The sequence below is a fragment of the Opisthorchis viverrini genome (assembly GCF_000715545.1).
Source record: "Opisthorchis viverrini unplaced genomic scaffold opera_v5_218, whole genome shotgun sequence".
Taxonomy (NCBI): domain Eukaryota; kingdom Metazoa; phylum Platyhelminthes; class Trematoda; order Opisthorchiida; family Opisthorchiidae; genus Opisthorchis; species Opisthorchis viverrini.
Window position 1 is genome coordinate 391,847 of NW_008751877.1, and position 14,173 is coordinate 406,019.

Here is a 14,173-nt window from a genome sequence, read left to right on the forward strand (position 1 = left end):
TAGCCTACGGAAAATGAGGAGTGGGTTCTTCAGCTGTCTTCACATCATCGTCTGTTCCTGGTCGGTACAGAAGATTATTACAAACGCTCCCATCAATTTACTTGGAGACCACCAGTCACCGGACAGTCATGGACTCAACTGGACCATGTGGTTATCAGTTGCTGGTAGAGAAACTCAATTAAGGATTCTGAAGTGGCCACGTTGACTCTGGTCAAACCACTGTGCAAGTCTGGTTATCAGTTCACTTTCCGTGAACATTGCGCTTAACGAAGCAGAGCAGTTACATTCAGCAACTCCGACAAATTCAGGTATCTCAAGAGTATCGAGTTGATCTGGCTAGAAGGGTAATGGAGGCGCACAGTCAAGCAGATGACTAAAATCGCTTGGATGCTGAGTGGAAGCGGGTTAAAGAGGCTATGCACTCAGAACTGTTATGGAGGCGCACAGTCAAGCAGATGACTAAAAATCGCTTGGAGCTGAGTGGAAGCGGGTTAAAGAGGCTATGCACTCAGAACTGTTCACAAATGTTTGTCCAAGCCATCCGATTCGACTAATAAACATCGAGATCCACAGATCTTATTGCTTTCAGAAAAGCCAAACCAACAACTGACGACTGTGATAACGCACGCAGACACTTAAAACACAAGATAATCCGCAGCCTGAAGAATGACAGAGAACACTAATGGATTTGGAAGACCCAGAAGACGGAGGATGTTTTCGCCTCAGGCAGCAGCCGCGGCCTAGTTCAGCTGAATCAATTAACCAGTCAAAAGGCAGGTATGAGTGAAACAAGATGTAGAAAAGACGGAACAGCAATTCACTAACTCAATTTTCATCATGACCGATGAAGTGAACATTGTAAAGAATAGTTCACCTGGTCTCCATTAACTCAACCACTGGAAGAACCCAACAGGCCTGAATCGAACATCGACACCAGCCCATCATCAAAAATAGAAATTCAGCGTGAGATATCAATCCTCTAAAGCGACGAAGCACCTGGCGCGGGTGATCTGCACCCTGCACTTTTCAAAGAAGGTGGCAAAGTCCTGTTGAACAGTCTGACATCCATACTGCAGAGGATTTGGAACAAAAATAGAATATCAGCCGAATGGTGCTCCTAGACCGTCATCCCAGAACGTCATACGAAAACCATCGTGCAATCAGCCTAGTATCCGCATCTAAGGTGCTCTCTGGCATTATTTTGCGTAGGTTGTTCGATTAACGGAAAAGACAGATTGGTGTGAATTAGCTGAGTTTTGCGATACCAGGTCGTCAGGAACTTTGGCGGTATCTGGCGATCAAAGGTATCTTCCAAATGCATATTCCTTATGAGGACATTGTATCCGAACACCTGTGAGCGCGTTCGAGTATACGACGAGCCTTCATCTAAGTTCACCACATCCAGTGGTGTACGACAAGGCTGGCCTCTTTCACCTTTCCTGTTCAGCTTTGTTATTGATGTGCCGATTTAAATTTACCTGCCTGCCTCTGAAACATAGGGGTTAAAAATGATCCCGGGTCGTTCACTCACAGAATTTGAGTATACGGGAGATACCGCCCTCCTTGGTTCAGATCTTTCAAAAATGCAAACCGTTTTAAATAACCTAAATAACTCTGCCGCACGGTTTGGCATGCCCTTCACATCTGCAGTGTAAAGTTCCGCTACGAGACTGGGTTAGATCAAACCCAAGCCTCGTGCTTGCAGACAAGCCAATCGAAGTTGCAGATAACTTTGTTCTCCTGGGTAGTTTGGAGAGATGAGATTACTTCTCGAATCGGAGACTATAGGGTAGCTTTTGTCAACCTCCTACACCTTTGGCTCTGATCTAATGTCGGTTTGACTGTCAAGGGTAGAGTTTACACAGCATCAGTACGATCCATACTACTTCACAGATTAGAGACGCGGCCTCTACGCGCAGAGGACGTATAAAAATGCCAATGTTTGACCATCAGTGTCTCCAAAGCATTGGTCGGATCTGGTGAGGGCAGATGATTTTAGTAAGAAGGAACTCTCTCGCGACAGATTAATTACTGGCGCTGGTTCAGACATGTAGTCCGTACGCCAGAAGTAGGGGCGGGATGGACCAAGTGGTTAGAGCACGAATTTACTGACCGGAAGGTCCGTGGTTCGGACCCAACCTCTGCCATTCGAGTTCCCCTGTCTAAGCTTGGGCGACCTGGTAGTATCCAGCCCTCGTGCGGCATGGCAGCTGGGCACCGAAAGGGTGCTAAAGCCGGACAATTTTATTTTATGCCAGAAGACCATCTGCCTCTCAGAGCTCTTTTCAGCCGGACCTATGCTGAGTGGAAGCGACCGAAACGTGGACAGAGCATGATATGGCGAAAAAGTATGAAGAAACGTTAATTTAGTCTGGTAGACAAATACCGCCTTCCTGGATGGGGACCACGAGACTCAACTTACCAACGGTAAATGACACTGTCAGAAATGTTCAAATCGCGCAGTCAGTGGCACTCGTGCACCAAAGCTATCGCATTCAATGCGTAGCTACCCAGTTCCCGAACTAACTGAAGATGCCATCGCCTCCAAGGCTTGGCTGAATATCCCACATTCCCCACTTTCCGGCTACCGAAACTGTAGCACCTAAAAGCAATGTGCCCCAAGGCACACCATTTATAGCTGATAAATTGATTGACGCACCAACCGCCATGTGGCCCAGACTTTCAAGTCAAACATTCACGGTGAGGTACCTTAAATAAACATTCTTCCCGGGCCTGGGTAACCGGGAGGCATCACCTGTCCCCATTTATTTGTCTACCGATGCCCCTCCCCAATCCTTTCCCATCCTACAATCAAACATCGCAGGACCGTTTGGTTGTCAGTAATATAACCGATGTACCGTATTCACCCCGCTAACCGTTACCAAGGAACAAAATTACTGATAGATCCACGAGATCATTCCTACTTAGGAGCTTCCATATTCATATATATCCATATATATCCATATATCTATATCAAATAGGCAAACAGGCCAACGTTTACCCAGACCCTATTATAGCCTCTTAAACTGATGTATGCTGTCTCCAAAACATGCACACAAGACTCAAGCGTGATCATGAGTCTCAATGTGTCCAGGACGAACTCAGCTCTTTCACTCATTATTCTCCATGTGTGTGGTCATCAGGAAGCAACGACTCCTGGAAAATACGGTGTGGAAATGGCACTCAGCCCCAGAACTGAGAACAATTTGCTGCATTAGATCCTTGTGAGCAGTTGTCTTTACGACACTTGGATATCCAGCCCAATCAAGCTCAGTGCTACTCGACGTGAAAAATGGTGCGTTTAATGGGCACATGCCTTAACGGACTGTAGTTATGACGCTGAGGATACTTTCTATCGAGATTTGTCCGAGCACGTCCCTTTTCATCCCTCCGAGTCAGTTGTCTGAGCTCTTTGGAATCACACCTGGGCGGCTGGTTCGGAATCGATGGTCGCCGCACAGACGGTGCAGAACAACTCCAGTTGTGAGCTGACCACCAACCGCTTGTGTCCAACACTAATTTTTAACATAAACGCTTGCGTGACGTGACCTGAAGGCCACCAAATACAAATAAACCATGGGCTCAGTTGAATCATGTAGCTATCAGTCACCGCTGGAGAGCCACAATTCAACTCGGTCAATCCTTCTTTATCATAGCTTGACTGCGATCAAGCCAAAGTGCGACCAAATAAGACGATTGGCTTTCCTTCAGGCGTCTTGAAAGACAGCCAGAAAGATGCTAGCCCATCGTCTTCGGAGAACTGCCACAGCCCAGTAGAGTCAACCTGAGGCAGCTAAGTACTCTGCAGTGCATCAAATCTGTGCGGGTAGCGAATAAGTGGGCGAGGCAGTGTAGAGGAAGTTATATTTGTGACGTTCAACGCCGCCCGTCCTCGATACAACCAGAAGGCCAACGGACGTCGTCGAAATCACCAGCCTTAATCCATGAAATATAAACTAGCAGGTAAGCACGACGGCGCAAACAAAGCTCTTAAGCGCCTATCAGTGAAAAGCCAAAAGAAAGAGCGAGGGAGTTGACAGACAATAAGAGCTCAGGAAGTGCAGAAGGCTTCTGCCACCAGAAACAGCCATGCCCTATACCGACTAACACGACCAACACGACCGATCGGCCAACGAAAAGCAATTGTCGGTGAAACGACCATTGAAAGGACGGGTCAGCAGTTGGTTCGCAAGATCACACGTCAAAGAACAGTCCATCTGGCCTTTAGCAGCACCTGGGGTGTGTGCCGTTGAGAGGAATGCAAACCTTAAATAAAAAATAGTTCAGCTCCAACACCCTTTCGGTGCCTAGCTCCCATGCCACACGAAGGAAACACGATGGCTGTGATACTGCCATGTTTCCCAAGCCTAGACAGAGGAAGTCAAGATGCAGAGGTGAGGTCGGATCCACGTACTTTCCGGTTAATTAATTCGCGCTCTGACTACTGAGCTATCGTGCCTCCAAACCTTAAGTACCCTCTCAAAATATAAGGAAACATCAGGACGAACGGCTTGAACCCAGTTCTCAGAGTAAAGATGAAGAAGCTCCGGAACCTCGCAAAATGTACGGATTTTATATGGAGTGAAAAAAAGGTTCAGCTGTAGCACCCTTTCGGCGCCTAGCTGCCATGCCATACGAAGAAAGCACGAGGGCTGGAATACTGCCAGGTCGCCCAAGCCTAGACAGGGGAAGTAGAGAGGCCGAGGTCCGGTTCGAACCACGGACCTTCCGGTCAGTAAATTCGCACTCTAACCACTTGGTCCATCTTGCCCCCCACTCCCCATCTCTCCATCACTTATATGGAGTGGAGGGAAAGTGTCCACAAAACGGGACATATTAGCGGTCATTTCTGTCTTCAACAAGTGGCCTCAGTGAGCTGGGGAAGTTAACAGGTTTTTTAGTGTTTAACCATCGGTGTCCCGCTCAAACTGTCCGAGACACTCAGTTTTCTCGGACTTTAATACTCGGGTATCTGGTGATCCTGAAGCAATTGCTCTGAATATTTACAATATGGGAATTGTGCAAGCCTCAGGGCTGAGTGTGCTTTACCGGACTCAGTTTTCTCGAACTTTAATACTCGGGCATCTGGTGATCCTGAAGCAATTGCTCTGAGTATTTACAATATGGGAGTTGCGCAAGCCTCAGGGCTGAGTGTGCTTTACCGGACTGGATTCCAGTATATAGTCGTTTCTGCGTTGTTAGTTGAACAGATCCAACCAGGATCAATGCAACTGTGTACGGCAAACGGTTGAGTCAGCCGATAGACGGTAGCTTGGAGATTGGGAGTTTTTTTACCGTAATTTGCCTCGGTTAGCAAAACGTACAGACAAAGTGATACTGACAGATGATATGAATGCTTAGGTTGGCCGACTTAGTACTGGGAAGCCCGTCTAGGCGGCCGATTCAGGCTTGGTGTTCACCATAGAGATGATGAGCAGCAAATTTTTTTTCAATAAACAGTTGAACATCTTTTGTTTCTAGCCAGCACAGATTTTCAACACGAGCGCCCATAACATCCAATCCGGAGGCCACCAAATGCAAACCAGCTCTGGACTCGCTTGGACCATGTGGCAGAGCGTCAATGAAGTATTATCGTACAACACTGGACACTATGACACTGTGCGGGCATATGCGCTTATCCGCTTCCCCTGGGGGACACGCCGGTTGATGCAAAGCCATTCAGTTCATCACCTGCAAGGCGTTTGTGTAGCTCAAGAATAACGGGTTGATTAGACGGGTACGGCGGTTGTGATGGGGATTTAGATGAAAAAGATGCTCAAAACCATTGATGTTATCTGCCTAGGGTCTGTCGCCCATCCCAGTCGTCAGTGGATCGCGACGCGATCAGTAGCCTTGATTGAACTCAGGAAACGACTATTATTGAGCATACAGAACTCTCAAACGTCGAGTAACGAAGATCTCAAGGATTGGTAGAGAGCGCCGGTGCATCGCAAAAGCTCGAAAAAAATGAAAAAAGCTTTTGTAACAGGAAACAGTCGCATCCGGTTCCAAATGAACTTATCAGCTGTCCCGAGGGAGGGTGTTAATCGGACTGTCTCCGAAATGGACGAGACCGCATTTCACTCACAGAAACGACGATGGGCTGGGGGCTTTTCATAATAGTTCAGCTGGTCCAAATGAACGCGAAAGGAACATCAACATTAGGGCGGAAGGCACAATGGAGGTTCAAAGAACAATTTCATTGCTTGAGCGCCACAAAACACCTGGTATAAGAAGGTTCGCATCCTGTATTCTTCAATGAAGGCGAATCCCTCGAGGCTAACCCGAAGAACCTATTACAAAGTACCAATACAAAATTCAGCTGTAGCACCCTTTCGGTACCTAACTGCCACGCCACACGAAGGAAGCACGAGAGATGGGATACCACCAGGTCGCCCAACCTAGACAGGGTAAGTCGAGAGGCAGAGGTCGGGTTTGAATCGCGGACCTTCTGGGCGGTAAATTCACGCTCTATCCACTGAGTCACGGTGTGCTCATGTCAACGTTGTCGCCACTGACACGAACGTGGAAGTAAGCAGACCCGCACAGACGAGGCCTATTCGAAGGGGCATATTGGAATAGACACAATGTGCACGCGCACTGGATAATGCCGATTGTGTTGTACGCCCATTAAGCCTGTTTCTACGTACTACCAAGATTTATACGGGTAAGTCCCTCGGCTACATGGTACCGGCCAAAGAACGAGCCCAGGACCAAATGGGACAAATTATCACCAGTTACTGATGGCGAAGGTTGGTCACTGCCTATCTCTCTTTCTGCAACACTTGTGTGGGCACTAATCAGGCACCACTTCTTGCATTCGTCAGGTCTAGGCAAAACGCGCATACCTCGCCCGACTATTGGAAAGCAAATGAACCACGGAATCAAAGAAATGTATCAAGGTCACTTTTTTCGAGGCCTGTTAGATGACTAGATTTTTGAGTTAAAGGTTAAAAGTCACCCGCGATATCGGAACTCCTAGTTGTGGTGCAACCACAGTCAGCATTGGAGCTCTGAAAAGAGAGTGGCTTTTTTAAGGTCCACGGATAAACTGCCACGGTCGCGAACGTAATACAAACGAACAAGATCACCAGACGGCAGCTAAAATGCCTAATGGGTTTGGAGATAAAAAACATAAGTAAAGAAGGATCGGAAACAGCAGCTGTATAAACCATCGGTGGTCATACGGTTTACAAGAATGTATCAACTAAATACTTCTAGGGACAGCTCATTTGGTCAACACTCATCATCACCATCATCAACGATGATAAAAAGAACTGAGATGTGAATACGGAACGTACTACTGCTTCGTAGGCACAAGTATAACTCCGAACTGAACAGTTGTTGGTCTTCTGGCCCCAATGGCTCTGAACCCACTCTGTCCAAGGTGATGAATCCCTCACTGAGTACCAAATGTAGTATCATCATCATCATCGACAGCATGACATCAGTGTTCAACACCGATGCTTCACTGCCGTACAGCCATGACTTATTTGAAAGCCTTATTGTAAAGAAAAGAATAAAGGTGGATGGGGGAGGGACTTAGTCCTAGCTTAACACAATCATTCCGAGGTGCCTATACCTCCAGACATTCACTCAGGCAATCTGGACAGAAACTGACAACAAGAACGCCACTGACATCGGTTGGCAGCCATATCTTGTAGTGTCTCCAACCAGGCACAGTGAGGATCACGCGGTCCCCATCCTGGAAGGCGAGTAGCACCGACAGCACTAAAGTATTTTTGTAATCTTCATACTCCTCTGCCAAGTCAAGGGTTGGTCACCTCTCTGTTTACGTCACTCTGTATTGAACATGAAAAATAGCACTCTATTCGGCAAACGCAACACATGTCACAACCAACGCAGCTTCTGGTACTGGATACATTCTTCAATGAAAGTACCGGTTGCACAACCGAAGACGCGCTTCCTAAATGCCTCATTGTGGATTCGCCACACGAGCTATGACTCTGAGATAACGACTATCAAACACCTGGAGACGTCTCAGTTAAAGTCTTAGGCCACATCTCATAGCCATACAACAAAACAGCCCGTACTGTAGCTTGATACACACGTCCCTTCAGATTCAGGGATAAACCATACTGACGCCATAGGTGTCTCAAGTTAGAAAACGCGGCCCGAGCCTTGCAGATTCGTGCATTCACCTCATGTCATTCCAAACTGAAGTGAGTCAAACATGATGCAGAACGGAACGTGCCAACCGCCGTTTGTAAGCTATGTCCCTAGAGTAACCAAGCAACGGTTTTACGACTGCGCAAGAAAACTCCATCGAATAGTAGCAATCAGAATACCAACCTGTTAGACCCCAGTGACCATATATTTACACCCCGTTGAGTATCGGTAGGTCACAAGAATATGCGAAGTACTCCGCCATTTAATGGCCTGTTATAGGGGCGATGGATCGATATGGGAGAGTGAGAGCTCTCAGAAAGAAGCAACCATTCAACTTCGGCCTCGTCAAAGATGAAACACCGAGGCTAATGTTTCTTTGAGAAGCTGGTACACAACTTTTTCGTGAGGATTGCGTTAATCTGAAATACACGGATGAAGTCGTCACAGCCTTCAAAACGAACAGAAAAGAGGCGACACAAGGCAACCTGAACATCATCATGAACTTGTCATCGTCATGATATTCGCTGCGCGCCTTAGGCGTCAAGCTACGGAATGCGCCGGCTACAAATTCAATAAAAACCACCTATTGTAGTCTTTCATACATTACGCTGAAGTTGTGCCACATGAAGTAAAGGCATCAAGCTACGGAATGTAGTCTTCCATGCATTACGCTGAAGTTGTGCCACATGAAGTAAGAACAAGCTGCCACATGTGTCAAACAGAAGACACATTACTAGCGACTCAGATGTAAAAGCTAGGTTGTTGAATCATCGGGAGCTGTTCAGCGCAGGAACAGGATGGAGAGCCTACACGCATTTGATCGCATATGTCTGATAGTCGTCACTCGTGTCGAGTGGCGTCGACAAATTCGCAGGAACCTTATTTTCAGCAGTGCAGTCGAGGAGGCACCTAGCATCCATGAACTGAGGTGGCCCGCTTACATGAATAGCGCAAAATGGATGACGGACAACTCCAGACTTCGTGGAAGGAGTCTGGGTAGTATTCCGCTGTCCAGGATAGCTCAGTGACGCCACCCGTGCTTAGCTGGATACGCTGCAAAATGAAAGTTAAAAGTGTCCAAACTGCTAGTCTCTGTCGCAACGGCTTTAGTGAACGTTCGGAATAGACACACTGGAGCGATTGGGTTCAAAAATACAAGTGGTCCCTATTAGCGATGTTCACCTCAGGCGGATTCAAGCAAAATTCTCATGTACCACATCCATACGCTGTCCCATCTGACTCCAAATGAACCTATTGTGTGGAGATTGAGTCTTTGATAACGAGGCTTTGATAAATTAAGCGCTATCGTTGATTGCTGTCGATTTTACTTGGTGTATAGAAAACCTCTGAATGATGACACATCCAAAAAATAGACGTCGACAGTCTTTAGTAAAAGACCTACCCGGCGGCGGAAGGTGGTAAAGGCAACCTTGCAGCGGTGACAAGAGCTTTCCTCCTTCCAGTTAGGAGCACAAACAACACTGAACATAGCATCATTTTCAGAGAACTCCGGAAAAGTGTATCCTTTATTCTTCAGTTCTTCATATGCGTCTTGGATCGCAGAGTACTCGGGCTTATCTCTGAATACAAAAGCCCAGTTTTGAATACAAGTCAAAACCTGTGTGCGGACGTCATGCGAGCACTTAAAAATGACCAATGTTGAAAGGAAATTACTGTGGTGAGAGCTGAAAGGATTTGCATAAATTCAGGTGTGGCAACCTCTTCGAAGACGGGACTCCCACAATTTTTCATCATGGACTCCAAAACCTTTACAAATAAGAAATCCCGTTCACACAAAGCAGCGCTTACGAAAAGGGTATGTAATACCACATTGGGATTCTCATGTTGAAGACGTCGCCGCACTGAGGTTACAGCGCTTTTCGCCCTAAGAACTCCAGATGAAAACTAAACGCACTAACGTGACTTCCTGACCGCGTATCAGGTCACAGATACTGAGAGTACTTTCAATGTCCGGCTCAAGGAGTAATTCATTTGTTGCCTTGTCTGCGGAACAGCAGTAATTAGACGGTAAAATTACCATACCGACGAGTTTATCCAGCCGCGAGCGCTTCAGTATATCCATTTTAAATTCCGCCGAAGCAAAAGAGGGACGAAAACGGACTGCCCGATCAAGACACCACCCAATGTCCTGATTGGTTGTCTTTTTCTGACCTTGAAACAGCCGCTCTAGCTCTCTGGATATTGAAATCAAAGGTCAAGTAAATTACACATGGATCACAGACGCGATTGTTCGGATTTCCCATATCAAAAGGACCATCAGCTGTCACGTATACGAGGCTTCACATTAAGACAAAATAAAAACGCTGGACGTAGCACTGCCTTGCGATTGTGTGACGTTAAACACAGTCACTGCCAACTTCAACATTCACCGAAGTAACCATTCAAGACGGCCGTAAACCGTTCTGAGACTGACAGTGACGTCACATAAGGGGGTTTGTTCCACGCGTTTTGAACTCTCAACGGAGCGAGCGTTCCCTTAACTTCTGGCCCATGGTTTCTTGTTTCCCCCCTGTGATTGTAAGACTCAAGTGTGAAATACAATGCCGTTGACCAGCTTACGGAAAGTGAGTTTATTGAACTAAGTCCTTCAGTTAGTCACCAGTGATCCAACGGGCAGTGTGCAAGAACTGGAGCTACCCCATACAATCCACGGACCGAAAACGGATGTAGGAACAACGTCACCACCCCCAAATAACCCTTCCTGTTTTCGATGGAGAAAATGGCGTTTGCTTTGCACCAATTTTGAACGAAAAGCGTGGTTTGAAAATAAAATTAGGTGATCCATCCCAAAACCTCCCCAGATTGCGGAGGCTTTCGAGTTTTTTGTGCATTGCGACATAGGTTAAGCGAGCGATCATTGCGAATTCGAAGAGCATCGCATCTGAAACCAATATGTGAGTTGGAGAGCACCATAATCTTTGATAGGATATGAATGCAAGAGGAAGTGCTACCGTTCCCCGGAGTACTGTTTTCAGCCTTAACCAACAAGTATTGCATGGTGAATACAGCCAATAGGCGATAGTTGTGAAAGCTAATAGTGAAGGATTAGGAATTTCATTACATTTTAAAGAGTACAGATAGTCGAGACGTAAATGTCTAGAATATTTAGCAACTTGAGGACAAAGAATCGATGAAGTTTCTGTTCTCGTATATGCCGTCTTTTGCAGCCTGTGTGCTGAGTGCGCTGAATAAGTAGCCTGACTTTCCAACACAAATCATTGTATCGCTGGATAGTGTAGAAGATATGCGATACCTTTCTCGCTAAAGTAACATTGTTTCAACAAAGCCGCTACGTTAGCAGCGGTCGCGTGGCCCTCTATGTCGGGTCGAACCTGAGGTACCATTTAGCGATGGGTTGTTTCCCTATGACAATATTCCATACTTCTCTAACCTCCCTCTATCCTCCACCACTCTCCTTGGGAGAGGTGCCATTGTGAACATCAAAGAATCCTGCCGCAATGTACACAATACAGAAACGCCAACAATAGCTCATATCAAAAGCATCGCAACACACATGCGATATCATCCCACCGGTGGGTTATACGAACAGAATTGTGCCTTGCGTACCAAATCAGAAGTGTCGCTCATTGCTGGTGACTCACTAATGGTTGGGTACTTACACATGCATTAGCTTACTCTAAAAGGCGGGAGAAATCCCGTCCCGATTTTTATTTACTGAATCATCAGACAGCAATTCACCAATTTACCTAGCCTTATAGTTGTGCATCAAAAACCACCTGCGATGCATGCTCTCTGCTGAACAACTGGCAGCCCCTGGGAGGAGAGTTCACCAAACACAATATGAGGTGGACGTACATCCCGTGTTTAAAAGAATTGCCAACACGACAGACTGGTCGGCGCCCACTGCAAATGATTCCATCATCTATACAGCAATGCATGTAGTGCGCCAGAAATTGCCCCCTCCAAGACTAGCAGTTTACACTCTTCGCGGTACTTATGGACTAATCTGGAACCATCAAGGTCCGTTTATTGCACGAAGTGTATGGCTAGACTGCCAGTCAGTTGCAGGAGGCAATGATAATTTGTGATACGTAGGTGCGCAAACGCAAATTCCTATGCAAACCACGCGTCATGAATTCTAATCAAGTCTAAAGTTGCCTGAATGCGGAGCGAGAAGAGAGTTTACTGCTGTTATTATGATTCCCCACTCAATGAAGAGGAGGGCATCCTGGCAGATGATCACATTTCCACCGATATTCGCCTTTTCAGATAATTTGCCCCCGCTTTCCTTTCCACCTGTGGTATTCGTTTCTCTGTGTGCTCCACAGTGCAGCGATAGAAAGAAGGGCCAGCCGCAGCGATACCTCCCGGACCGGACGGCCCGAACCAATGCCCTCGTTTCTCATATGCAACAGTTTGGCATCGCTGCCAGCAGCATTGGTTAGGCTACCTGTAGCAACGTTTATGAGAAACTCATTTTGGAAAGACCATAACAAACCTTGGTCATTATATCATTAAAAAATAAAAATAAACATAATAAAGAATAGTAATAAATGAATAAATTTTACAGGCAGCTAACAGACCCATGAAAAAGCTTGCAAGCCGTAGGCTGCCAGAACAGTAAAATCAACAGCGTACTTGTTGATGTTAAACACGGGTTTCTTATTTGTCCTCCAGGTACAGAAGCCTCCAAAGCGGCCAGCGAGTTGCTTCAAACGCAAGACGAAGGTCGTCACAGAGACGCCAGTTTCATCAATTTTTGTGATACCGCTGAATGCTTGTTTTAAGTCCCCGAAAAATACAAGTTTCCGAAAACTTTTAGCGTTTAGTTCAGCATTCATTGCCTTTTTCTCGAATGTCGGTGATTTGCCATTAAACTAAAGATGTTGCATTTATCACTGTTTACGATGAGAAGTGACATGCTTCGGGGATTCAACCGCTTGCAACTGATTGCCTACTGTGTTCACCGAGGAATGTGAGATATTGCGTTCGTTCGTTATAACTATAAACTTCGCCACATTTCAAATAGATCTGAGAAAAGAATGTGGAAAGTGAAGCATGCCGCGTATGTGTACTTTGACCTCCATACGCGCCTTCATTTTTGTGATTAACTTATGGATAATATAAAGCTACTTTGCTGGAAGAAAAAAAACATAATAATGGTCGGACAACACTGCCTTGGGTGCATCTGCAATGCTTGCTTGACCTATGTGCCTCTGAACACAGACGAGTGCATATGAATCACGTTCTCATCCTATATAATGCCTACCTCAAGGGCAGCCTTTAGGCCTGTTTGTATTGTGTTTTACGAAGTAGACTCATATTAGATAGGTCAGGAAGTGTTCAGACACGAAAAGTTTCTATGTGGAGAACGTCAGTCTAATGGCCCAGCGACGTTTTCTTGTGCAGTGGGGAATGGTTGGGGAGGGACGTCGGTGCACGCTGAACTGCGCCGGCAAATGATACTTCCCCGTTGCCCAGGCCGAGGAAGGGAGTTGGTTGAGGTACCCCCCCCACAGCCTTTGACCCAAAAGTCTGACCCACGAGGCAGTGGGAGAGTGTGGGGTTTTGTTCGGGGTCCCTGAACCTAGCCTCTGACACAAAACTATGACCCTCGAGGCAGTGGGAAAATGTAGGGTCTTCTTTGGGGTCCCCACCCGGAGCCGACGACTCAACAGTCTGACCTGCTCGGCTGCAGTGGGTTGGCCTAACCCGAGGGCGCAGGGAATAAGGCATTACTGTCTCGTTCATGATGCGGCTGAGCACAGCAGGTGCCTTTTGAGCAGCACCGAGCTCTTTGGTTTTAAAAGTATTTTGAACGTATTGGATAGTGCACCGGCGGTCACGGTCAGCCGTTGGGCGATCGGAGTGTGCGGTTTTGGGGCGGAACTTTATAACCCGTCCTTCCTCGGGGGAAGGCAGCATCGCTGCTTCCATAAATATGGACATGCTGGTCGCCTGGGGGAAACAACTTACTGCCTTCACACTCCTGTCGCATAGGACAGTACAACTTCACCCCCAGGCCGCCTAGTAGCACGATTACTCGCAGTACGGGGTCTCG